The sequence below is a fragment of the Bombina bombina genome, chromosome 5 (assembly GCF_027579735.1).
Source record: "Bombina bombina isolate aBomBom1 chromosome 5, aBomBom1.pri, whole genome shotgun sequence".
Lineage (NCBI taxonomy): Eukaryota > Metazoa > Chordata > Amphibia > Anura > Bombinatoridae > Bombina > Bombina bombina.
Window position 1 is genome coordinate 806,847,854 of NC_069503.1, and position 26,515 is coordinate 806,874,368.

General features: G+C 35.6%; 1 protein-coding gene across 2 annotated transcripts in view; it reads right to left on the reverse strand.

The window, feature by feature from the left end:
* The window catches only part of GNAL (G protein subunit alpha L), a 927,952-nt gene that overhangs the window by 469,495 nt on the left and 431,942 nt on the right, over window positions 1-26,515 (reverse strand). The window lies entirely within an intron of this gene.

Sequence of the window (26,515 nt, forward strand, 5' to 3'; positions counted from 1 at the left end):
TCAGTAGATTCTGGAGCGGAGTCCAACGTTCCCTGAAAATTCTGAAAATACTTTTACATTTTTGAAGGTACCACTTAAATAAGGTTATATAATTCTACACCTTTGCTGTCCCTTTAAGGCTGGGCGATATGGGAAAAAAATAAATATTGCGATTTTGGGCATGAAATATCACGATTTAAGACCAAAGAGCCTCATTCAATAATGAGGAATGTTCCACTCCAAAAAAAAGTGATGCAAATAAATACTCCTGGTAGTTTAACTTCAAATTATCCAGCGGCCGTATAAGCCATATGCCTGATGTCCCTCAAGCTGAGATCAATTAGATGCAGGATGCTGCCAGGGTGCTCCGCAAACCTTGCTTACTTATTTCAAACAGCAGGTTAACTCCTGACATTACGATCAAAACCTCCGGATCCACTAGTGTGACTGTGTCTTGTAGCCTTAAACTGCCGTTTCTGGTCATCGATATCAGGTGATTTCCTACAAGTTGCTGCCAGGGATCTCCGTAAAGCCTTGTTTACTTTTGTCAAACCACTGGTTATCAGTCAGATTTCAACTCTTTGCAAACAGGTAGGAACCTCAGGATCGCCTGGTTAAGGCTGTGTCTTGTTACCTCAGGCTGACTTTGCCAGTCAGCGGTACTGTGTCTGCGAGGTAGGCCAATAGACTGGAAACAAATGTTTCTGGCTAGTCTGCAAAGCACTGTGGGGCGAAACGCGCATCAACTGAGTGCTATGGCAGAGCACATTTGTTTCCAGTCTACTGGCCTAAGCTGAGTCATTAGTCTAATGACTCAGTCGTTCTAGGAGTATAACGCGGACGCTGTGTTCCGCACGAGTTTGGAATATGAAACTTGTTTTGAAGAAGGCCTAAGGAAAGGCCGAAACGTTGTCAATGCACTTTTGTTAAGAACTACAATAAAAGATTACTTTATGTATGAAGTCCTGTGAGTGCCCTCCTTCCCTACTAGTATTCTATACATATCAATTGAGGATTGCACCCAGGCATTGGAGACTTTAATGTGGATGGAGTGCTAGGCCACCGGCTACCACTATATATATATATATATATATATATATATATATATATATATATATATATATATATATATATATATATATATATATATATATATATATATATATATATATATATATACACACACTGATTATATATATATATATCTCATGATAAACAGTAGAAGATGCACTCTCACCAACTTGAGTCAGCTGCCAGGGTGCTATAAGTGTGAGCACACAAAATCCATATAATCAAAAAAATTGTGACATTTTGGGACAGCACAGTATCCCTTCCTCATATCTATACCCAGGGTTTAACAAATCTGTTTAAAATTTAGGAGCCAGTCAGTATTACAGATAGAGATAGATAGAGAGACAGAGAGAGAGAATGAATAACTAACCATTTTAGGAGCCAGTGGCTCCCAGGCTCCTGGGTTTGTTGAGCCCTGTCTATACCTATATATAAAATCATATAGATACATAGGTATAGATGTTTATTACACCTGAAATACCATCAGATATATTTAGAAATATGTATTTATGAATAAATTAATAGAACATATTCTGATATTTGAATAACATTGGAATGTGAAATATTCATATTTTCATGTCGGGTTAGCGCACTTAAAGGGACAGTCAACACCAGAATTTTTGTTGTTTAAAAAGATAGATAATCCCTTTATTACCCATTCCCCAGTTTTGCAAAACCAACATAGTTATATTAATACACTTTTTACTTCTGTGACTAACTTGTATCTTAGCATCTTCTGACCGCCCCATATCACATGACTGTTATTTTGCATATAGTTGCATTTTAGCCAATTAGTGCAGTGTCTGCCACTAGCCACGGGCGTGATTACAATGCTATCTATATGGCCTACATGAGCTTGCTCTCCCCTGCTGTGAAAAGTAAATAAAATAGAGGCGGCCTTCAAGGGCTTAGAAATTATCATGTGTGCTTTCCTAGGTTTGCTTTCAACTAGAATACCAAGAGAACAAAGCAAAATTGTTTATAAAAGTAAATTGGAAAGTTGTTTAAAATTACATGCCCTATTTGAAAAATGAAAGTTTTTTTTGGACTTGACTGTCCCTTTAAGAATATGCGATCTGGTTTGCTCATCTTTTTTGCTCCCTTGACTTCTATGGGGAAATACGTGAACGTGCACACAATATTCTTATTTCAGCTTTTTACGCTCGTCTGGTTAGCGCACAAGCGAAAACAATTTACTTTTAACTTGTAATAGGAGTGCAACCTGATGCCCACAAAAAGCTTCTTCTAGTGGAGTTAAACGCGGGAGCATTAAATACCACTCCACTTGCTGGCAGTTCATAGGCTGCGATGATATGACCATAACCATGACCATGTTTTTTTATTATTATTATCATCAGTAAATAAAATGTAATGGGCAATTTATAAAAAAAAAATATAAAGTAAAATGATTAAATAAACTACTACTAATAAACATTACTTTTTTATTACACAGAGTGTGTTTGAAGATAAGATAGAATAATGAAGTTATATGCATTCATGACCTTAATCCTTTTCACACATAACTAGTTAACTGTAAGTACGGTTCAACAAGTGGGAGTCTTACAGCATTTTCAGCTGAGTTTTAGGACTACCCTAAATGGTAACAAATCTAAAAAGACATTTTGCACACAAGACATCAGAAAAATGAAAACAAATTGCTGCTCTGATTTAGCATCAATGTTCTCCTAACCTTCGTTTCAAGGATCAAAGATATATTTACTCATCTTAAAATGTGTTTAAAATAATATGGAGATTAAAGGGTTAACAGCACAACACAAAGTGAGTGAACCCCCATAGCCTATCTACAGCAATCTCAGACACTTGATCACTGCAGCCATAATGTTGTTCTAGTTATTCTTTATAGAAAACCCAAAGTAAACATTTTAGATAATCAATACATTAGTAACCTGACATTATCAGGAAAGTAGGGTTCAAAACAATAGTGCGTAAAACAACGATTTGCATCCGAAAGAAAATAGCTCACGTTACTTTTTTATAAAAACAATAAGCTGTACACGAAACAAACATACAAGGTATTGTTTTAATATCTTAAATCTGCAGTAGAAACTCTGAAAACAGGGGTTGGCCAGTAAATCAGGGGTTGGCCAGTGCTACACTAATACTACAGCATGCAAGCTTCATTTATTTATTTTTTATTCTAATAATTGAAGAGGATAAATATTTAGATATTATTATTGCTAATTATCATCAAGTACCATACCCACATCAGACATCTGAAGTCCATCTGTCAGACCCTTACCGTAATACCCTCTTATGTGTCAATCCATCAATTAGAGCACATGGGAAAGTGAAGGAGCTGGATACGGCTGAGCATGGCTGCCACACTGTCTGGTAGCCAGTCAGAAATGTGACATCTGTCACCCCTCAGTGCAGCATTCCAAGTGTTATTAAATAATCACTCCATGCTCAATATATGGTACATGTGGTATATACTGCTGTCCTCTGGCCTAAATGTACAATATAACAAGTTAGACTAAAGTCTGCCTGAACTTCCAATAAGATTTTAGGTTTCTTGTAGATGCTAAAAGAAAAGAAAACAGAAACAGAATCGTCAAGCTGGCATAAGCAAACACAAAAATGTATAGTTTATATGGCCAATGTTGAAGAAAGCTTGAAGCACATTAAACATCTGAACGACTTATCAAAACTTCCCTTTGGCGGTATTTAAAGCAGCACAAGACCCAGCTGCCTCTGGTGCTTTCCACTACCCACAAAAATCCCACTCATTTGTACTAGAGTTGTGCCAGCACAGGGTTGGCTGGGATAATAAGCTATGGGTGTAGGGACATCAGACTCCCTTACTGACGTGTTTAATATCACCTGTCAACCACATCACTTTAGAGTGAGAACTTTTCAAATAAGCTGTATTTACAATAGCAAGTATATTGCAACATTTCTTATAATCCAATGGAAATAAATGAATTTCAAAAAAATGTTAACGTCCCTTTAAGTATTGGCACCTAAAGTTTCCTCTCTTACTCTTAGTTTAGTTTCCCTTTCAAAATATATCCCTCCCCCATGTCAGATGGACAGAGGATATGTTCTTTTATGTGCTCAGCTATTTCTAAAGGACTTGGAAAGCTGCCAAACTTGATCTAAAGGAACAAGTTTTTGGATAAAATGCTGTTAAATGAGTGGCAGCAAGATAACTGCCCTGCTTACCATTGTAAGACAAGTTGTTTAAAAAGAAAACAACAGAAAGGCCCTTTTAGCTAGATATCTTAAAGGGACAATGTACACCAAAAATGTTATTGTTCAAAAAAAAAAAAAAAAAAAAAAAGACAGATAATCCCTTTATTACCGATTTCTCCAGTTTTGCATAACCAACACTGTTATATTAATATACTTTTTACCTCTGATTACCTTGTATCTAAGCCTCTGCAGACTGTCCCCTTATGTCGGTTTTTTTGACAGACTTGCAGCTTAGTAAATCAGTGCTAACTCACAAATAACTCCATGAGAGTGAGCACAATGTTATCTATTAGACACACACACAAACACCAAGAAAACAAAGCATATTTGATGATAAAAGTAAACTGGAAAGTTTTAAATTGCATGCCCTATCTGAATCATGAAAGTTTAGTTTTGACTTTACTGTCCCTTTAAATATTGTCAATAACAGAAAATATAAAGGTTTGACCAAAAAACAAAAGAAAAATAGCGTATGAATATGTTGTCTTTCAGTTCTTACTGTGAGCTTTCTCCCAACCATTCCAAACTAAAGGCTGTGACACACTGCAAGCGGAGCGACGCGCAGCGTGTACATGCGGCTGTGCGCGCTCAGTGTGTCCTGCCTTTTCATCACTGAGCACTCTGCTGCGTCAGGACGCGTAGCTGAGCGCTCAGAGATGAAATATTTGAACTTCAGAAGCGATGCGACGCGGAGCAAAGCAGCTGCTTTGCCTCGCGCCGCATCGCTTGCAGTGTGTCACGGGCTTAAAGTTTATTATTGCAGACTCTACTTGGCAGCGCAAATTCATTTACAACATTAAATCTCACTGATAAATGTAGTAACAAGAAATATACACTTAATTTGGGGCAGGTCTTTGTGCACAAACACAGGTGTGGGAGATTTCCTCACCAGCGTGTGAGCATCTCTCACACAAACTAATCGTGGTATTTCCTGTTAGTTTCTAAATCTAACAGTGATTAAATTATTAAAAGATTATTGAAACAATTTTGAGAACTCGGATTCTTGGACAGGGCAGTGTCTAAGTGTTGCAGGGTGAAATTGGGCCACAGGGGCAGGGCAGTCCGGAGGTGGGAATTAGATAGCCCTGCAAAATGCAGGATGGTTGGAATCTCTGCCATAAGGGCAATAGAAACCCTATACAACAGGAAAGAAGGAAATGCATAGTAAACCAAGTTTACAAAAACATTGAAATATTTTTTTTATCTTTTAATTAAGAACTTCTGTACACAGATTCATTAAAGGGCCATTATACACTCATTTCTTTGCATAAATGTTTTGTAGATCTATTTATAAAGCCCATAAAGTTTTTTTTTTTTTTTTTAAATGTATAGTTTTGCTTATTTTTAAAGAACATTGCTCTGATTTTCAGACTCCTAACCAAGCCCCAAAGTTTTATTTGAATACCGTCAGCTACCTTCTCCAGCTTGCTCCTGTTTGTGTAAAGGGTCTTTTCATATGTAAAAGAAGGGGGAGGGGGGAGTGTCTTATTTACCACTTGCTTTCCAACTGCCTTTTCAACAGAGCTAAACTGAAAGCTTCTAAGTACGTTTTTAAAACATTTTATACTGGATTTTTATATCAGTATCTGTGCATATTATTCTTTATAGTAGTGTCTATTACATGCAGTTATGAAAATGAGTGCAAAAATTTCAGTTATGTCTATTTCCACTCCTCCTGTATCATGTGACAGCCATCAGCCAATCACAAATGCATATACGTATATTCTGTGAATTCTTACACATGCTCAGTTTGAGCTGGTAACTCAAAAAGTGTAAATATAAAAAGACTGTGCACAATTTTGTTAATTAAATTAGAAAGTGCTCTATCTGAATCATGAAAGTTTAATTTTGACTTGAGTGTTCCTTTACGTGTTTTTTTTTTTTGGCCTTTAAAAGCCATTGTATAAATCTTCTACACATTTGACTGATCAAGTACTCATTTCACATTGCCAATGGCTAACACGCAGACCAAGCTCAATTGCCAGAGACTAGTGAGCATGTGAAAACCTCACTCAGTTTTTAGCTTTGCTCTCTCCATCTTATTAAGATTTTCATTTGAAAATATGAGACTGATTGGATTTTTACTGCCATTTATTTTTAGAAGTTAATCCAGAAACATTGATTAAAAGCTTTACAAAAAAACATCTCCTATGCTTTCACACACAACTCCAAACAAATGATGTGTGATAAACGAAAAGAATATATATTCTATTGATAGCTTATTAGCTGAATTCTATTTGATGGATCAAAATAGAACCTTGCTTATAAAATCATCACTTCAATATACATTGTGTTATAAAGCCATGCATTACATTTGTACAAAATCAGAATAAATAAAGAAGGAACAATGTTTGTACAAATGATCTTGTTTCTTATACTTAGAATAATACATTTGCCTGTTCTCTGTATTTTTACACATTTTATGGCAGCAGTGTTTACAACGTTAGACATATTATTGCTTGCTTGTGCACACTCCCTGTGCCTACCTCAGTATGCTCTCAAGGAGCTACATAATAACAAAGATACATTTAGTAACATTTTTTTTGTAACTGTATGCTCAGCTGAATATATTATGATGTGGCAAAACAGGCTCAATAACTATTAGGATTTCATGTCCCTTTGATTGGATATTATGTTTTGATGCACCACAAATTTGCTTTAAAATCTGATAATCTAAAACACAGTGGGATTCAGCTGTATGTTTTATATCCTTACTGTGGGTAAAGCAGCAGGGCTTGGCAAGTCCTGTAAGTCAGAGCTCCTAAAGTTTTAGTTCTCTCTCTTTACCAGGTGTGTTGCTCGGTCCATTAACTCACATTAAACACTATTTTACCATCAGACGTATAGATATAGGTATAGAGCCAATCATACGAGTTTTATAAGAAGCAGTGTGCATGCAGAACAATACTGTTTCTTTGCCCAATGTACTCTAAACCAATCAGGAATAACTTCCTAGCACATGTGGTGGTCACAAACAATATTTTAAAAGCCTTAAAGGGATACTAAACCCAATTTTTTTCTTTCAGGATTCAGATAGAGCATGCAATTTTAAGTAACTTTACAATTTACTCCTATTATCATATTTTCTTTGTTCTCGTGGTATCTTTATTTGAAAAAGCAGGAATGAAAGCTTAGGAGTTGGCCCATTTTGGGTTTAGCACCTGGGTATTGCTTGCTGAATGGTGGCTAAATGTAGTCACCAATCAGCAAGTGCAATCCAGCGTGCTGAATAAAAAATGGGCCGGATCCTAAACTTTTACTAGTGATAACTTTTAATTGAAGCATTTTTGCTAATACATGTATATTACAAATATGTTTCTATTCAAAAATGTAATTCATCTATGTGCAAATACATTTTGACAGGATTGTCACTAGAATTGTTTATTTTGTTGCCTTTTAATGTAAAATACATCTGAAATGTGTGTTTGCCCCACTTTCTTCCAGGAAGACTTGGGTTAATACTGTTACCTACTTTTTTTTTATAAACTAATATTTACCCCCCTCTCCCTCACCTTATCTCTAGTAATTAGCTCTCTTAGGGCCTGTTGATCAAAAACTTGCCACCATAGAGAGAAATCACACAAAATCTTTAGGATTTTCTTAGGCCTTATTTTGTAATAAAGAAGTTTCTCCTTCACATACAAAGACTTTTATTGTAAGATAAACACCTAGCAAGGTAAAATTTGTGTTTCTAAAAAGGTATTTGAGGGACCTCGCCGTACTGACGAGACTTCCTAGATTATCTCCTAAACAAAAGCGCTTTAGACCATTGGGTCCTTAAAGGAACAGTCAAAAAAAAAAAAAAAAAACTTTCATGATTCAAATAGGGCATGTAATTGTAAACAACTTTCCAATTTACTTTTATCACCAATTTTGCTTTGTTCTCTTGGTATTCTTAGTTGAAAGCTAAACCTAATTTCTTAGACCTTGAAGGCCGCCTAATCTAAATGCATTTTGATAGTTTTTCACCACTAGAGGGCATTAGTTCATGTGTTCATTGAGCTCATGCAAGTGAATTTACCATGGAGTCAGCTCCGATAGGCTAAAATGCAAATTTGTCAAAAGAACTGAAATAAGGGGGCAGTCTGCTAATACAAGGTAATTACAAAAGGTAAAAACGTGTATAATTATAACTGTGTTGGTTATGCAAAACTGGGGAGTTGGTAATTAAGGGATTATCTATCTTTTAAAACAACAAACATTCTGGTGTTGACTGGCCCTTTAAGGGGAATTTCCTGTAACAGTCATAATAGGAAAAGCATTATTTGCAACAGCACTGAACATATTAGTTAGTCTGAATATTATAGTGTATATATATATATATATATATATATATATATATATTTAGTATTATTATTATAATACTAAGGAGAAACAGTGCAAAACCACAATTCTTTTCATATATGAAGTTACATTATCAAGCATCTTATAATTTGTATTTAATCTCCCTTTAACTGTATTTTATACTGAATGTGTTACAAGCATTGCAGTATATAGATGAAAGACCTAAGCAGACTTGTTAAAAAAAAAAAAAAAACAACAAAAAAACTATAAAATCCATTACTACAATGTTTAAAAGAGCACACCAATATTCTTTTACTGAGAACAGCCCATCATCGGTGAAGGGAAGCTATACCACGGAGGTACCGGTCTCAGTGACAAAGGAAAAACACTATATGTCTAAATGTATGTGGACACCTGACCATCACACCAGTATGTGCTTGTTGGACATCTAATTCCAAAACCATGGGCATTAATATGGAGTTGCCACCCCTTTATATGAGTGCCCACTCTTCTGGAAAGGCTTACCACAAGATTTTTGAAGTGTCTGTGGGCATTTGTGCCCAATCAGCCAAAAGAGCATTTGTGAGGTCAAGCACTGATGTTGGATGAGAATGTCTGGCTCACAATTGGCATTCCAATTCATCCCAAAGGTGTTAAATGATGTTGAGGTCAGGGTTCTGTGTAGGCCACTCAAGTTCCTTCACAAACTTTAACAAATGTGCTAAACTATGTATTTGCGGACATCGCTTTGAGCACAAGTGCATTCGCAGCTGGAAAAGGAAAGGGCCCTCCCCAAACTGTTGCCACAAAGTTGGAAGCACACAATTGAATAAAACAGTATTTAAGATGACCCTTCATTGGAACAAAGGGATCTAGCCCAAACCCTAAAAAAAAGCCCCAGATCATTATCCCTCATCCACCAAAATTTACAGTAGCCACTATGCATTCTGTTAAGTAGCAATCTCCTGGCATCCACCACACCCAGATTCTTTAATCAAACTGGCAGATAGTGAAGCGTTTCCACTGCTCCAGAGTCTAGTTTTTGCTTGCTTTACATTACTCCAGATGACACTTAGCACTGCGCATGTCGATGTGTGGCTTGCGTACAGCTGCTCGGCCATGGAAACACATTTCCTGAAGCTCCTAACACACAGCTCTTGTGTTGATGTTAGTTCCAGAAGCAGTCTGGAACTGTGTACTGATTGATGCAACAGATGGGTTATATTTACAAGCTACACGCTTCAGCCTCCTGAGTTTGCGTGGTCCACCACTTTGTGGCATGATTGTTCCTGCTCCTAGATGCTTCCACTTACGAGCACAGATCTAGCATGGTAGTAGTTTCATGAACAAAGGTGTCAAAGATGACATCCTATGAGCACTTTAGTGTGACTATTGTACTGTTTATGTTAGTCTATGGACCATTATACTGTTAATGTTAGTCTATGGAGATTGCATGGCTATGTGCTGGATTTTTTGCACTTATTAGCAATGGATGTGGCTGAAATGCTTAAAGCAGTCTCTCCCAAACCCAGTCCTCAGGACCCTTACTCAGGCCAGATATTCATTATATCTTAACTAGAGCACAGGTGAAATAATCAGCTGATTGGACAGTCTAGGAAAAATTAAACACGATTAAATAAAAATTCACCTACATAACTATAAACATACACCTGTTGAATTTAATATTCATAAAACATTTATTCAGTTAAAAAAAACAACAACAATATATTTGTGGGTGTGCTTAAAACTGGAGTAAACTAGACCTTAGGCACAATTTCCTCCAAACAAATACCATAAAGTTTGCATACTGTTTGCCTAAATATATCCAACACTTTTTCATTGTTGACCTAAATTACAAAATATTGATGTTTCTTACACATGCCCTATTGTTGCTCATATTTACCCATAATGCTATTTTTTTAATTTATAAAGAAGTACATTGCCAATGGCTCCAGCAAAAGATAACTAGCTATAACTGATGCAATAATAACCCTAAGCCCTTAAAACAATTGTGTGTACCCATCTGCCACCAGACCTGTTAGCTTTGGGGCATAAAAATGCCTTAAAAGGACACTGTATACTAAACAATAAAACAAAATCATACACCTTAAAAATATTTATTCAGTGAAAATTGTTCAACTAAAAGCTATTTCATTTTTAATTGAAAACAGCATAAAACGCACATTTTATATCTTGGTGTTCATAGCCTACGGAAATATTGGTGCAGAGGAAAAGTCGTCCCCCACCCCAAAAAAAAAAAAAAAAAAGTAGATTTATTCAGCACAGGATCAGATACAAAAAAAATAAATGTAAATGTATTCCAAAGTTGTTGTTTTTTACACTTAGCTAAACATTTTATATATAAAAAAAATCTCAGTGTTGAGTGCCCTTTAAAAAACCTAAAGTCCATTTTTGCAGTAAGACTTTATGACAATTCTCGCTGTCACAGCATGCAAGATAGCCGCGACGCCCACTTTGAAATTTAACATTTTGAAGGTTTGATGTAATTAATCTGTGTTGACTACAATATTTATTTTACAAAGAAAACCTTTATCAATTATATGACATTTTTACATGTTGAAACACATGAAAGTGATGCCGCATAGCTGTAAAAAGCTGACTAGAAAATATCAGTAGAAAAAGAAAGTCCAAAAAAGCCTCTTTGGGAAAAATAAAAAAACACCCTTTATTGTATTCAATTTAAAAACAGCAAACAGGAAAATGGATAAATATAAAATGTCTATGATTACGGTACTTGCGACCAAAACCGGTCAGACAGATAATATGGCCACAGATTTTTATCCCATTTTCCTGTTTGCAGTTTTTGAATTGGATGAAATTAAGCTATTGCCGTGGGACATCAGGGGTCCGCTTTCATTAATTGAGCCTCAGCCTGCCTGCTAGCGTGCACAGCCTAATTCCTGTTGGATTTGCCCCACAGCTGATGACGTCAGGACCCGGAGAAACACTGTATGCGGATAGGTCCTCTACCGGTCACATGATACGGGATTGCATTTAGAAGAGCCAAGCTGTCGTTTTGGAAGAAGAGAGTTTCTATGCCGCTCTTCGGATTTGCATCCAGATATCCCAAGTCTTAAGTGGCGGGACCGACAGGGCAAGTGAAAGCGCTTTACTGGTGTGGATGAGTGAATTTTGGTTTTGGGCAATGACTCTTTGTTGCGGCTTAAAGGGATAGTTGCCTTTAGTGTGAGCTGCCACGCTGACACCACAGAGAGCGAGCGGGCAGAAATAGACACGGCACTTCACCCTGGTTCTCCCTATTTCATTTGCACTATACTGGTCTGGTGCCTTAGGGATAGAACTATATTGTGGCCACTTAATACCATCAGATAACACTAGTCTCACCACACATTGATGTAGCTGTGCCTCTTTATATTCTACAAGTGGACTGACGTCTTATCTTTGAAAGCTACTGTTGCCTTCCACAAAAGTTTGTTCATCATTTTTGTCTAGAAAATATCAGCTAAACATTTCTATGTACAAAAGGAAGATATTTGTAATATTAACTATTCTAAATTCTGCAATTAACTTGTGCTTTGGATAGCAGAAAATAATAGAATATATTAGAAAATATTATACTGCCCTCACCCAGCTACTTCTTAATACCACCCAACTAGCAACATTTTCTGTGGAGAACACTGAGGATATATAGACAATATAAATGAAAATATATTGCCAAAATGCATGAAATGTCCAATACTACACTAAATAAATATATAATGTACACACACAGTCATATGCAAAACTTTAAGCACCCCTGACAATTTCCATGATTTTCATTTATAAATAATTGGGTGTTTTCATTTTGTGAAGGACACAATAATATTTCAGTAGTGAAATGAGGTTTATTGGATTAACAGAAAATGTGCAATATGCATCAAAACGAAATTAGACAGGTGCATAAATGTGGGCACCCCAACAGAAATATCACATCAATATTTAGGAGAGCCTCCTTTAGCAGAAATAACAGCCTCTAGACTCTTCCTATAGCATGTAATGAGCGTCTGGATTCTGGATAAAGGTATTTTGGACCATTCCTCCTTGCAAAACATCTCAAGTTCAGTTAGGTTTGATGGTTGCCGAGCATGAACAGCCCGCTTCAAATCACTGCACAGATTTTCAATGATATTCAGGTCTGGGGACTGGGATGGCCATTCCAGAACATTGTACCTATTCCTCTGCATAAATTCCAGAGTAGATTTTGAGCATTGTTTTGGTTTGTTGTCTTGTTGAAATATCTAGCTCCGGCGTAACTTCAACTTTGTGACTAATTCCTCAACATTATTCTCAAGTATCTGCTGATATTGGAGTGGAATCCATGCAACCCTCAACTTTAACAAGATTCTCAGTACCGGCACTGGCCCCACAGCCCCACAGCATGATTAAACATCCACCAAATTTTACTGTGGCTAGCAAGTCTTTGTCTTGGAACGACTGTTTATGGCATGTGTGCAGAAAAGACTTCTTCTGCATCACTCTCCCATACGCTGAATTGTTGTGAATGATGCACAGTGAAACCATCTGCAGCAAGATTATGTTGTAGGTCTTTGGGAGGTGGTCTGTGGGTTGTTTTTGACCGTTCTCACCATCCTTTGCTTTTCCGATATTTTGCTTCTAGCCTTAACAAGAACTGTGCCTGTGGTCTTCCATTTCCTCACAATGTTCCTCACAGTGGACACACTGACAGCTTAAATCTCTGCTATAGCTTTTTGTAGCCTTTCCCTAAACCATAATGTTGAACAATCTTTGTTTTCAGGTCATTTGAGATTTGTTTCGAGGCCCCCATGTTGCCACTCTTCAGAGGAGAGTCAAAGAGAACAACAACTTGCAATTTGCCACCTTAAATACCTTTTCTCATGATTGGATGCACCCGTCTATGAAGTTCAAGGCTTAATGGGCTCACCAAACCAATTGTGTGTTCCAATTAATCAGTGCTAGGTAGTTACAGGTATTCAAATCAACAAAATGACAAGGGTGCCCAAAATTTATGCACCTGTCTAGTTTTGTTTTGATGCACATTGCACATTTTCTGTTAATCCAATCAACCTAATTTCACTACTGAAATATTACTGTGTCCTTCAGTTATTTGATAGATCAAAATGAAATTGCTGATCCAAACACCCAATTATTTATAAATGAAAATTCTCAGGGGTGCCTAAACTTTTGCATACGACTGTGTGTGTATATATACACATATATATATATATATATATATATATATATATATATATATATATACACACATACACACACATATACACGTCTGTTTGCCTATTATACTATTTACTACAACACAACACAGCTGTGATGTGATCACTTGACTGTCCAGAACACTAGCACTAATGATTTAATCTCTGAGATCACTCTGTAAGGGGAGTAAGAAAGAGTTGAGTATAGGCATGTGCATTTGGATCATTCGTGATGAACCGAATGCAGAAGACTGCGGTCATTCTTGGCATTCAGCTATTTTTGCAGCCGCATTCCTTCTTGTGAACACACTATGCTCTGGATTTGCAAAGATCTCGGTGTGTTGCACTTTCACAAGAAAGAATCCAGCACTGAAAAGAGATTAATGCCGCAAGCAGCTGTCTTCTTCTGAATCTGGATCATCAAGGATTATTTGAATGCACATGCCTAGTTGAGTCTTTCAGATGCAGGCCTAGCAGCACGGTGGTAGTGACAAGCGCCAGTGCCATGCGCACTGCATTGAGAGGAACAGAAATCTCAATTTTCTAGTCACTACAGCACCTGTTATTTGCCAAGCCCTTAACCCATATTATGCTTTGTAATGAGGAACAGACTTATTAAACATTTAAGCATTCAGTTATCAAGCTTAGAATGCCTCACAAACCCTATGAGCGAGATATGCATGCAGTTTATTCAAACTTACAGTCTGAAAGGAAAAAACCAACACATGAGCAATAGGGCTTGTGAATAACACCAGGGCAGGTGCTAATAAGCTAAGACTCTAAAAGAAAGCAGGAATTATGTAAACAAGAATTACTTTTTAAGCATTTACTCCTCCTTTAAAGGGACAGTAAACACCTTGATATTTTAATATAAAATGTTTAAAGCGCACTGATGGGAAATGTTGGAGAGGATATTATGCTAAGCGAACACTGCTACACAATTGGTGGGGATGCAAGAGACTGAAAGAACTCTGGTCAGATATTCTACAAATAATGTAATGTAAAATAGCACATATTGTTATTTCACAGACTACCAAAGTTAAGATAATGTTTAGATATTTTTTTAACATTTTTAGCTTTTATTCCCATATTTTGGCGATCCTCTACAGCAGAGATCCTCAAACTTGGTTTTGGAACTATATTTCCCATGATGCTCAGTCAGCATATCAGCTGACTGACCATCATGGGAAATGTAGTTCCAAAACCTCTAAAGGGCCAAGTTTGAGGATGTCTGTTCTACAGTACCGAGAGGAGTATCCCCTCTCCCTTCCATTTAAGAAGACCTTATTAAAACACCTTAAAGGGACAGTCTACACCAAAATTTGTATTGTTTTAAAAGATAGATAATCCCTTTATTACCCATTTCCCAGTTTTGCATAACCAACACAGTTATAATAATATACTTTTAACCTCTGTGATTATCTTGTATCTAAGCCTCTGCAAACTGCCCCTTTTTTCAGTTCTTTTGACAGACTTGCAGTCTAGCTAATCAGTGACTGCTCCCAGATAACTTCTTGTGCACAAGCACAGTGTTATCTATATGAAATATGTGAACTAACACCCTCTAGTGGTGAAAAACTGTTAAAATGCAATCTGAAAGAGGTGGGCTTCAAGGTCTAAGAAATTAGCATATGAACCTCCTAGGTTAAGCTTTCAACTAAGAATACCAAGAGAACAAAGCAAAATTGGTGATAAAAGTAAATTGGAAAATTGTTTAAAATTACATGCTCTATCTGAATCATGAAAGTTTATTTTGGCCTAGACTGTCCCTTTAACTCTACCTCACCCCTCCTTTCCCTACTCTCCCCCACACCCCCCCCCCATTCCTTCTCCCTTTGAACTTTCTCTCCTGGTTGACAAACACTAGAAAAGGTTTGACATTATAATTTGTGAATTTACAATTTGGTTTTATTCCAACCATATTTACAGTTAACAAATTATGTTTTTTTTATTTTCTGTTATGATTAGATAAGTATGTTAAATAACAGGAGGTTCACAACATATGCCCAGTGTTGATTAAAAATATGTGCACCTATACAACAAAGCAAGTCCACAATGATTAGTCAAAAAGTGTCCACAGTGAGTTCTTCACAATCCTCCATCAAAGGCATCCACTCCTACAGAGGCTTGACATACACCACATCTAGAAAACCAAAAAATGGGAGGTAACAAAGTGTAATAAAGCACTATTACCAGTGTAAGTAATTCGGTGGACGACAACAAGAGCATATGTGTTGAATTCACAATAAAAGCATATACAGGGAGTGCAGAATTATTAGGCAAATGAGTATTTTGACCACATCATCCTCTTTATGCATGTTGTCTTACTCCAAGCTGTATAGGCTCGAAAGCCTACTACCAATTAAGCATATTAGGTGATGTGCATCTCTGTAATGAGAAGGGGTGTGGTCTATTGACATCAACACCCTATATCAGGTGTGCATAATTATTAGGCAACTTCCTTTCCTTTGGCAAAATGGGTCAAAAGAAGGACTTGACAGGCTCAGAAAAGTAAAAAATAATGAGATATCTTGCAGAGGGATGCAGCACTCTTAAAATTGCAAAGCTTCTGAAGCGTGATCATCGAACAATCAAGCGTTTCATTCAAAATAGTCAACAGGGTCGCAAGAAGCGTGTGGAAAAACCAAGGCGCAAAATAACTGCCCATGAACTGAGAAAAGTCAAGCGTGCAGCTGCCAAGATGCCACTTGCCACCAGTTTGGCCATATTTCAGAGCTGCAACATCACTGGAGTGCCCAAAAGCACAAGGTGTGCAATACTCAGAGACATGGCCAAGGTAAGAAAGGCTGAAAGACGACCACCACTGAACAAGACACACAAGCTGAAACGTCAAGACTGGGCCAAGAAATATCTCAAGACTGATTTTTCTAAGGTTTTATGGACTGATGAAATGAGAGCGAGTCTTGATGGGCCAGATGGATGGGCCCGTGGCTGGATTGGTAAAGGGCAGAGAGCTCCAGTCCGACTCAGACGCCAGCAAGGTGGAGGTGGAGTACTGGTTTGGGCTGGTATCATCAAAGATGAGCTTGTGGGGCCTTTTTGGGTTGAGGATGAAGTCAAGCTCAACTCCCAGTCCTACTGCCAGTTTCTGGAAGACACCTTCTTCAAGCAGTGGTACAGGAAGAAGTCTGCATCCTTCAAGAAAAACATGATTTTCATGCAGGACAATGCTCCATCATATGCGTCCAAGTACTCCACAGCGTGGCTGGCAAGAAAGGGTATAAAAGAAGAAAATCTAATGACATGGCCTCCTTGTTCACCTGATCTGAACCCCATTGAGAACCTGTGGTCCATCATCAAATGTGAGATTTACAAGGAGGGAAAACAGTACACCTCTCTGAACAGTGTCTGGGAGGCTGTGGTTGCTGCTGCACGCAATGTTGATGGTGAACAGATCAAAACACTGACAGAATCCATGGATGGCAGGCTTTTGAGTGCCCTTGCAAAGAAAGGTGGCTATATTGGTCACTGATTTGTTTTTGTTTTGTTTTTGAATGTCAGAAATGTATATTTGTGAATGTTGAGATGTTATATTGGTTTCACTGGTAAAAATAAATAATTGAAATGGGTATATATTTGTTTTTTGTTAAGTTGCCTAATAATTATGCACAGTAATAGTCACATGCACACACAGATATCCCCCTAAAATAGCTAAAACTAAAAACTACTTCCAAAAATATTCAGCTTTGATATTAATGAGTTTTTTGGGTTCATTGAGAACATGGTTGTTGTTCAATAATAAAATTAATCCTCAAAAATACAACTTGCCTAATAATTCTGCACTCCCTGTATTAATAAAATGCTTTTATTGTAAAATCAACACACATGCTCCTGTTGTGTCTTCTACCAACTGATTTGCTGATAGGAGCATCACTGACGAGAGCTTGGGATCTGCTGAACAACTCTAAAGATCTGGTCTACTTTTTAAGGGCTCGTCATAGTGCTTTATTACATGTGATTTGCCACTTTGGATTTTGAAGTTTAAAGGGACATGAAATCCTATTTTTTTCTTTCATTATTTAGAAAGAGCCTGCAATTTTAATCAACTTAATTTGTTTTATTCTCTTGATATCATTTGCTGAAAAGCATCTCTCGATAGGCTCAGTAGCTGCTGATTGGTGGCTGCACATAGATGCCTCATGTGATTGGCTCACCCATGTGAATTGGAATTTCTTCAACAAAGGATATCTAAAGGATGAAGCAAATTAGATAATAGAAGTAAATTGGAACATTGTTTGAAATTGTATTCTCTATCTGAATCATAAAAGAAAAACTGAGTTTAGTAAGCCTTTAAGGTGTACACTTTGGATGTTAAATATTACACCATGAGGCTGCTTGTGCAATGCTGTCTCCTGCTATAGAGCAGCCAATTGTGCAAACAGGGGCTGTCAATCACAACAATTGGATCATTTAACTCCACCACATTTAGGCTTTCACAGATTGATAAATAAGGCCCTAGTCCATTAAGAGAACGAATTTCGTACATTATAATTTTTTCCTTTTTTATTTAGAGACGTCGCTTATGCAACCTGTTTTTACTATCTGTGCATTATTTAAAATCAGCCCAATCCACATATACAATAATTTAAAATTAGATTAATATTAACTAGAGCCCAAGGCATCTTTTGTGCTAAGTAAAATGTAGATGTACGAGACTTTTCAGAAAATTAAACACGGACTTTCTGAGCATGGCATAAGAATAAACATATCTCTAGGGAATGAGTTAGATAGAGATTTCGTAGATTTCAAATGTGTAAAATACACCAAATGGCTAGTTCTTTATGTACACTCACTAATAAATGGAAAACTGCTGAAGAAATTCTCAAACGACAAATAGCCTAGAGGAAGACTTGTGTCTTGGGATCAAATCCCATTGAAGCCACTCAGTTTTTTTATAGTAAGTTTATATGTCACTGAGTCTCTACATGTACACAGCATTCATATTAGTTAAAGGAGGGTCAAATTAGAGATAATTGCACAGGCTAATTTTGCTACCGCCCCTCTGCAAGGCTGAAGTGCATTCTGTAAAATGTAGTACTCTGACCCTCCTACATGGTGCAAAGTGAATATGTACAGAAGCTCATTTATACCCGTCCCTAATAGGCCACAACAAATGAGATAACAGAAATAACATTCAAGAGGTGTGACACTGGAATGCAAAACAATTAAAGTTTTGTCCACAAACTTAGTTTTAAATGCTTTTAAAAACCTTTATTATGTATGCAGAATTTTTGTAATACAGTGATTTTCAATCTATATCTACAGATATACACACACAATTATATATATATGCCCCTTTTGAATAAATTTAAAACTTTAGGCTGCATATCTGAATTTAGAAGCATGCCAGAAAAAGGGATATGTATATATTAGGGCTGCAACAACTAATCGGTAAGTTTTATCATAAAAATAGTCAACAAATCTCATTATCAATTAGGTGGTCTGTGATTAGTTGGTCAGTTGCACAGCACCATCTGCTTTAATCTGATGAACTACTGCAACTAAGATTGTGCAAAAAAATTTGAATTAATTTTTTTTTTCCCCATCTTTTTTCTATCTGATTAATCGGACAATAATCATCCGATTAATCGGATAGAAAAAATAAATACATTTTTGCACAATACCATGTGCAGGGGTTCATCGGATTGGAGCAGCTGGTGCTGTGCAATTAATCAACGAATCGCTGACCACCTAATTGATAGAGATTCTTTGACAACTATTTTTATGATCAAGCTTACCGATTAGTTGTTGCAGCCCTAGTATATATATAGAAACATGCTAAACAAACCAAGAAATCAAAAAGTTGGAATTCTTAACATTTTTTTAAACTCTGTGTGAGGACACCTCCACAAACACAAGGATCAAAGGTCATGCACCGTAACATAAAATATGTATTCAGTACCAAATTTATTTTAACCTTTTGGTTGGTAAAAAGGGCTGAAAATGCACAACATGACAGCAAAAGGGTTGTACAGGCAATGCGCACAAAAAAACATCTAGAATGATAAAACCAGTAGCAGTGTCATATGAAGTAATTTTAGCATGGAAAAAATAAGTACCGGTAGATAATAGCTTTTTCAGTTTAAATTCAAAGTATACATAGCTCACTGGTTAAAAGGGGAAACTCCCACAGTTCAAATGGTTCTTTTAAAGCATCACAAAGTTCAGTTCAAAGTTATATTCTACACCCTGGCATGAACTGCTCCCCACAGAGGTTTTTAATATGGGAGAGGACAAAACAAGCTATGCAATTAAACAACAACAACAACTGGTTGGTAAACTGTGCCTAGTAACAACATTAATACAAACATAAAAAGGGGCAGTGAACACCTTTTAATTACAAAGCATTTCTGTTGTACTGCTATAGAAAATAGCCAAGTCTTAAAGCTTTTAAACAAACGAACATCCTTTTTTTTTTACTACAGTTTTCTTCAATAGCCAAACTCCACCAGCCTTTTGTCTTATTTGGAAGAGCCAATCTGAGCTCTAGGGCTCGATTTACCAAAGCCCTACGGCTGCAAGTTCTCACAAGAACTTGCTCGCCGTAATTTATCAAGCAGCGGTCACCAGACCGACGATTGACAGCTCCTGCTCGCGCGTGATTGGCTGTGCGCGGGCAGGATTGCACGCAAGCGCAAAATTGTGCTTGTGTCCAATGTTGATTACCTGCGGGTAATTTTGCCCCGCCACAGGAGAGCTGAGGCATACAGAGGCGCGTATACGTGCCCCTGTACGCCTCAGCTTTGATAAATCTAGCCCTTAGTCGACAGACAAGGCTAGTTACTGTCATATAGTTAGAGTTAAAGGGACAGTCTGCACTAGAATTTTTGTTTTATAAGATACATAATCCCTTTATTACCCATTCCCCAGTTTTGCATAACCAACAGTTATATTAATATACTTTTTCCTCTGTGATTAACTTGTATCTAAGCATCTTCTGACAGCCCCTGATCACATGACTTTATTATCTATTGACTTTAGCCAATTAGTGCTGTGTCTGCCACAAGCATGATCACAATGTTATCTATATGGCTTACACGAACTAGCACTCCCCTGTTGTGAAAAGCAAATAAAAAAGCATGTCATAAGAGGCAGCCTTCAATGGCTTAAAAATTATCATATGAGCCTACCTAGGTTTAGCTTTAAACTAAGAATACCAAGAGAACAAAGCACATTTGATGATAAAAGTAAATTGGAAAGTTGTTTAAAATTACATGCCCTATCTGAATCATGAATGTTTATTTTTTAATGTCCCTTTAAGTACATTGTTTGGCAGTCACCATCCGATAAAGCCAGCTAGGGACTGTTATATAGCAGAGTTTGCTTTTCTCAGTCAGCAGAGTGCATTTGAAGTTATGAGAATTAGACATGGCTTAATGTTCAAAGCTAAATTGCATGAAAAGGGGACAAAATAAATAACAAAAATAGATTTCAAGATAGTTTCATTGCACATAACTACACAATTTATAACATTTTAATGTGTTTATTGTCCTTTTAACTGAACTGCAGCTAACAGGAAATACATATATGTACAAAACGGGTGCTGCAGGTTACAAGAAATACAAAACGACATTTTAAAATTCCATCTTTCCCATTATGCAAAGAAAAAAAAGTTATTGAGAAAAAAAAGGGTATTTAAATTGTACTTTCAAAAGAAAAGCGTGGTGTTTCAACACATAATCCTAGAAACACCACAGCTTTTTAACAAAACAAGCTAAAATAAAAATCCAAAAAGTAAACAAACAAAACATTAAATGGGACATGAAACCTAAAATGTTTCTTTTATGATGCAGATAGACCATACATGTTTAAACAACTTTATTATTGATTTTGCTTAATCATCTTGGCTGAATATATTGATAAGCCAATGAAATTAGGAATATAAGTGCAGCCACCAATCAGCAGCTAGTTTCCAGCTCCAAAGTATACCTAGGTATGCATTTCAACAAAAGATACCAAGAGAACTAAGCAAAATAGATAATAGATGTAAATTGGAAAGTTGTACTTGTCCACAATTATTTAATGTTCATATTATACAGCTTCCTAAATTTTCTCCACAAAACCAAAATCTAACTATCTAAAAGATGGGAATAAAACCGTGCTGAGGAAAACATTATTTGTGTGTGAGTGCGACTCCACTTAAAAAGTATGGACCATATTAAAGCAATGTAAAAAAGCAGCTCAAATGAAATGCATAAAAAAAAAAACTAAACAAACAAAAATGATGAAAAGCTTAACAAGAAATAGAACTGCTAATTCAGGGGAGACAAGAGGGAAATACAGTACCTTGCTACCTCTAATTAAACATGTAATGTTTTTTTTCTATACATACTAATTAGTGCTCTTGGGATTTCATTTTCTGTTCATGTGGCAAACAGCCCCGACCAATGTATTGGTTACATTTAGGTAACTATCAAAACAGAAGCACAAAACAATACTTCTTATATACACAATGACTTGTTTTTGTTTGTTTTGTAATTGCGCTGTAGGGTGTTGAAATAATTTTCCATCTAACTATCCTCAAAATCAAAAATGTTCCCCCTATTTTAAAAGTTTTCATTGGAACTTAATTGTTAAGCTAGGTAAAGAAATAAGTTGAAATATTTGCAGAAAACACATAGCCTAAGGGTATGAGTAAAGGTTTCCCAAAATGACAAATAGTACAATGTATCATTTTTAAAATGTCAAAAATACATACGGTACAACACTGTCATTTAATGATGCCAACTCCATATATAATATAGTTGAAAAACAAAAATGTAATGAAGGCTGCATTAACTTGTTCAGATTTCTCTTGGTATTTTTAAAAGTTTCCCTGACAAGATTTGCTGACCTTGTTTTACTTTCTAAAACTGTGCATTAAAACGAAATGTTGTGGTTCTTTTTATGTAGATATTTTATAATTAAGCCAAATGACAATGCCAGACTGTCTGACTTGTGCTTCACCTATTTGCTTACACTGAAAATTTCAGAAATCTCATTTCAAATTCAAGGTGAAAAGGAAAAAAAAATGACTATGCAGATTTCTCAATATTCAATATTCTTAAAAATCTTGTTAACCAGATTAACAAGTATATAAAAATAATTAAAAAGAAAGAAACAAACACTTACAAAAACAACGATTTGCATATTTTTGTAGATGTAAAATGAACAAATAATGTTGTGTTTTCAGATTATTTTTATGTGGGTTTGACCACTTTTATTTATTTAAGTAACACACGGCTCTATTTAAAAATACTCCGGATCAGGCAATTTATTGTATTCACAGATGTCTGAATAACAATACACTTTAGGGAATATTGAATTGCCAATTAAACATGCTACAAAAAAACACTACTTTGTTTTAAAAAAAAAAAAAAAATTCCCCCTTCTTTCAAATTGTTTTATGTGGCAGAATCTGGAAGCTGTAACATAAAAAATATATACATATATTTATTAAACCATTAGAATAGATCACCATTATAATAAGTACTTGCACTCTGATTCAAAAGTAGCAAGTAATGTTAATTTATGAACAATATAATAAGAGAAACCAATAACTTATCAAATTACGGCAATTCCCTATTCAAAAAAAAGTCCTGGCTACAATAGATTTTTATGAAATACATTTTTTACGCTTCTTTGTAAAATATATAAACAATAGTTTGAATCCAAAATTACATTATATTCAACATTAACAAGCAAAAAACACACATTATATATATATATATATATATATATATATATATTTGTCTAATTTTAAATTAAAAGGAAACACATCCCTGTGCACTATTGATGGAGAGGAACATGGGACTTTACTTGTCTGATAAGAAAGGGTGGATTTATTCATCCAAGCAAGGTCAATTTTTTCAGATAACGAAATGCTGATTTATTCATCAGCAAGATATATTTATTTTCAAAACACAAACTTATATTAAATATATTTTCAAATACCCTCTTTAGACGGAAGAACATTTTGGAGGGCAACATCCATTTAAAATGGACGCTGTAGGTCACATCATGTATATGAAATAGTGACAAACATATGAAATATTTCTGCATTAAAATGAAAGGTAAAAGCTGTCTAAAAATGAAAATTGCAAATAAAACAATATCTGTTGCATACTGCAGTATTTATTCTCAGTGGCTGATAAAGACAATATCTACAGATGCCCTAGTGAACAGAGAAAAGTTCCTATGTTTGACAAAAAAAGAAATATTATCATAAAAATATATAATACATCTTATATGGAACAAAGAAATAATAATATGTACAGAGAACTTTTAATAAAAGCTCATTATAAAAAAAATACTAAATTATTGTAATGTGGGCATCACTAGTTCTGCAAAATGCTGGTGCGCAGTGAAAGTGCAATGCAGTTCATTTTCAACACAGTAACATTATCCGCGCTTTCCATGACATGCTATAACATACTTTTGGTTCAATGACCTGCTAAGCTGTAGACACAAATGTATGAACCAGAGCCAGGAAACTCCCAGGATTTTTTGCAGAAGTAGATAACAGTAAAATATATAATAGATGGATTAAAGGCAAATATTGTATGACACAACTGAGGAAGTCTACAAATGTAAATGAACATTATATAACATATCATGATCTTTATTTCACAGCTACTAGCACAATGTGTCCTTAATCTGGTAACTCTGCTGCACAAAGGGCATAAAATAGATCAATAAATCAGGATTAAAAATGAAAACAGTCAATTCCTGTTAACTTGAACAAATGCCAATCGGTCAAAAGTAAGACTGCAAAATGGCAGCTAGAATTTCATGTGAACAAATACTTGTTTAAATATAAACTTTTCTCAAATTTCTAGCAAACAATAATTCTGTAATATGTTTACAGCCATAGGGGGTTAAAATGGGCATCGGCATTATGTTTAAAGACTGAAACCAACTCTAACAAGCAAAAAATCCAAAATTGCAGAAATGTGGTTATGGCAATATACCCTCTCTGGAGACTAAAGGGTTAATTTACCTTGCTCGCCGTAAATACAAACCAAACAGAGCTCAGAAACAAAAAATGTGCATTCAAAAAATAATCATTATAAATGCAATTAGATATTACAAATATAAACAAAATATTAAAAGTTTTTTCTTTCTGATGACCTAATAGAGGTTAAGATCATTTTTGTAGCTTTACCTTACGTGGGTACTGATCAAATAGAGCCTAAACATAGAAAAAGTATTTGTTATTTTTTCAAATCAGAGGGGAAAAATTAAACTAGTTTTGGTCATAAAATGTATACAAAGTACAGCATTATTCCCATTACAACTTTGTTGTATTATTAATCTCTGCTATCTTGCACTTTTTATGTTTTGCCATGTTAAAGTATGCAGATCAAAACTGAATATTACATCACAGTAATTATCAATACTCTAAATGCCATTATAAACCTGTATAATAAAGGTCTCGTTATATCATATCTACCAATGAAGGAAACGTACAAAATTGTTACCCTAGTAATCCTTTTTACGCCTGAATAAATCAATCTTGTTTCATTTACACAATTACTAAAGTGTTTGGTCAGGTATACTATTGTGTTTTCTTGGCTAATGAAAACAAAGTAACTTTTTTTTTTTACATTTAAAATAAAACTGTTTTGAGACGATTATAAACTCAAACTTGTTAGTAATATATTTAAAAAGGGCTACTTAGTTGTTTATTCCTTAAATTGAGATTGGCACTGTTGTCGGGGCATATGCTGCCTCAGATTGGTATGCACATGCCATATATGCTATAGATTGGTGCATACGCAAAATGTACATGCTTGCCTGTGAATCAGAGGCTAAGAACCTCAGAGCTGGACAAACAGCAAGAATATCGCAAACTAGGTTAGCAAACTATTCTGGGGCTATAGAGCGCAAATATAGTTTGCTCTGGAATATCTCTTTAAAATATAAGTGATGTAAAATAGCATTTTGCTAATCCATATTGGTTTAGTAAACACATATGGGTAGACCATGTTCCAGCTGTAAACTTAGTAACTAAATATAACAAATATATACATATTTTCTAAAGGCGATTTCTATTAATAATTATTTCTATTATTATTACTGTTACTACCAGTAGACGTTTACAACAGGAATATGGATTTAGCCAAAATCTGATCAAACATGTCCTTTCCCAATGTCTCACATCCTATGGAAATATTATTTAAACCAGATTATATGATTCAACCAATTATTAATATCTAATTAATCAACCATTATGGATGTTAGAATGCCTTACATATGAATTATAATATTTGATCCATTATTAAAGAATATATTTTATTACTCCACTGCTAAAATACCTTCATTTACAAGGTGTCCTAATAATGCAGCTTATCTCTAAAATACATTACAGAAGCTTTATTTAATAATCAAGGATCAGGGGAGGGGGTAAAAAAAAAAAAACTATTACAAAACTAAAGTCGCCACAGACAAATGGGGTTTATAACAAAATGTGGCAACAAAAGCCTGGAAAAGACAATGGAAATTGCGTATAATGAAGAAGAAAAAACTGCCTGCAGGGTTACAATACATATAACTTTGTACGTTTGCAAAATTTCAGTCTAAAACCCAAAAGTCTGCCAAAGGTATAATATGTTCTTATCACATATCATACAGGAGCACATATTCACTGTTTTCTGTGAGTTTTTCCATATGGAAGTGCCGGGATTTGTGGTTGGATACCATGTTTGGTTTTTGGGCAGAAAAATCATGCTCACTCATTTCTTTACACGTTATGATTA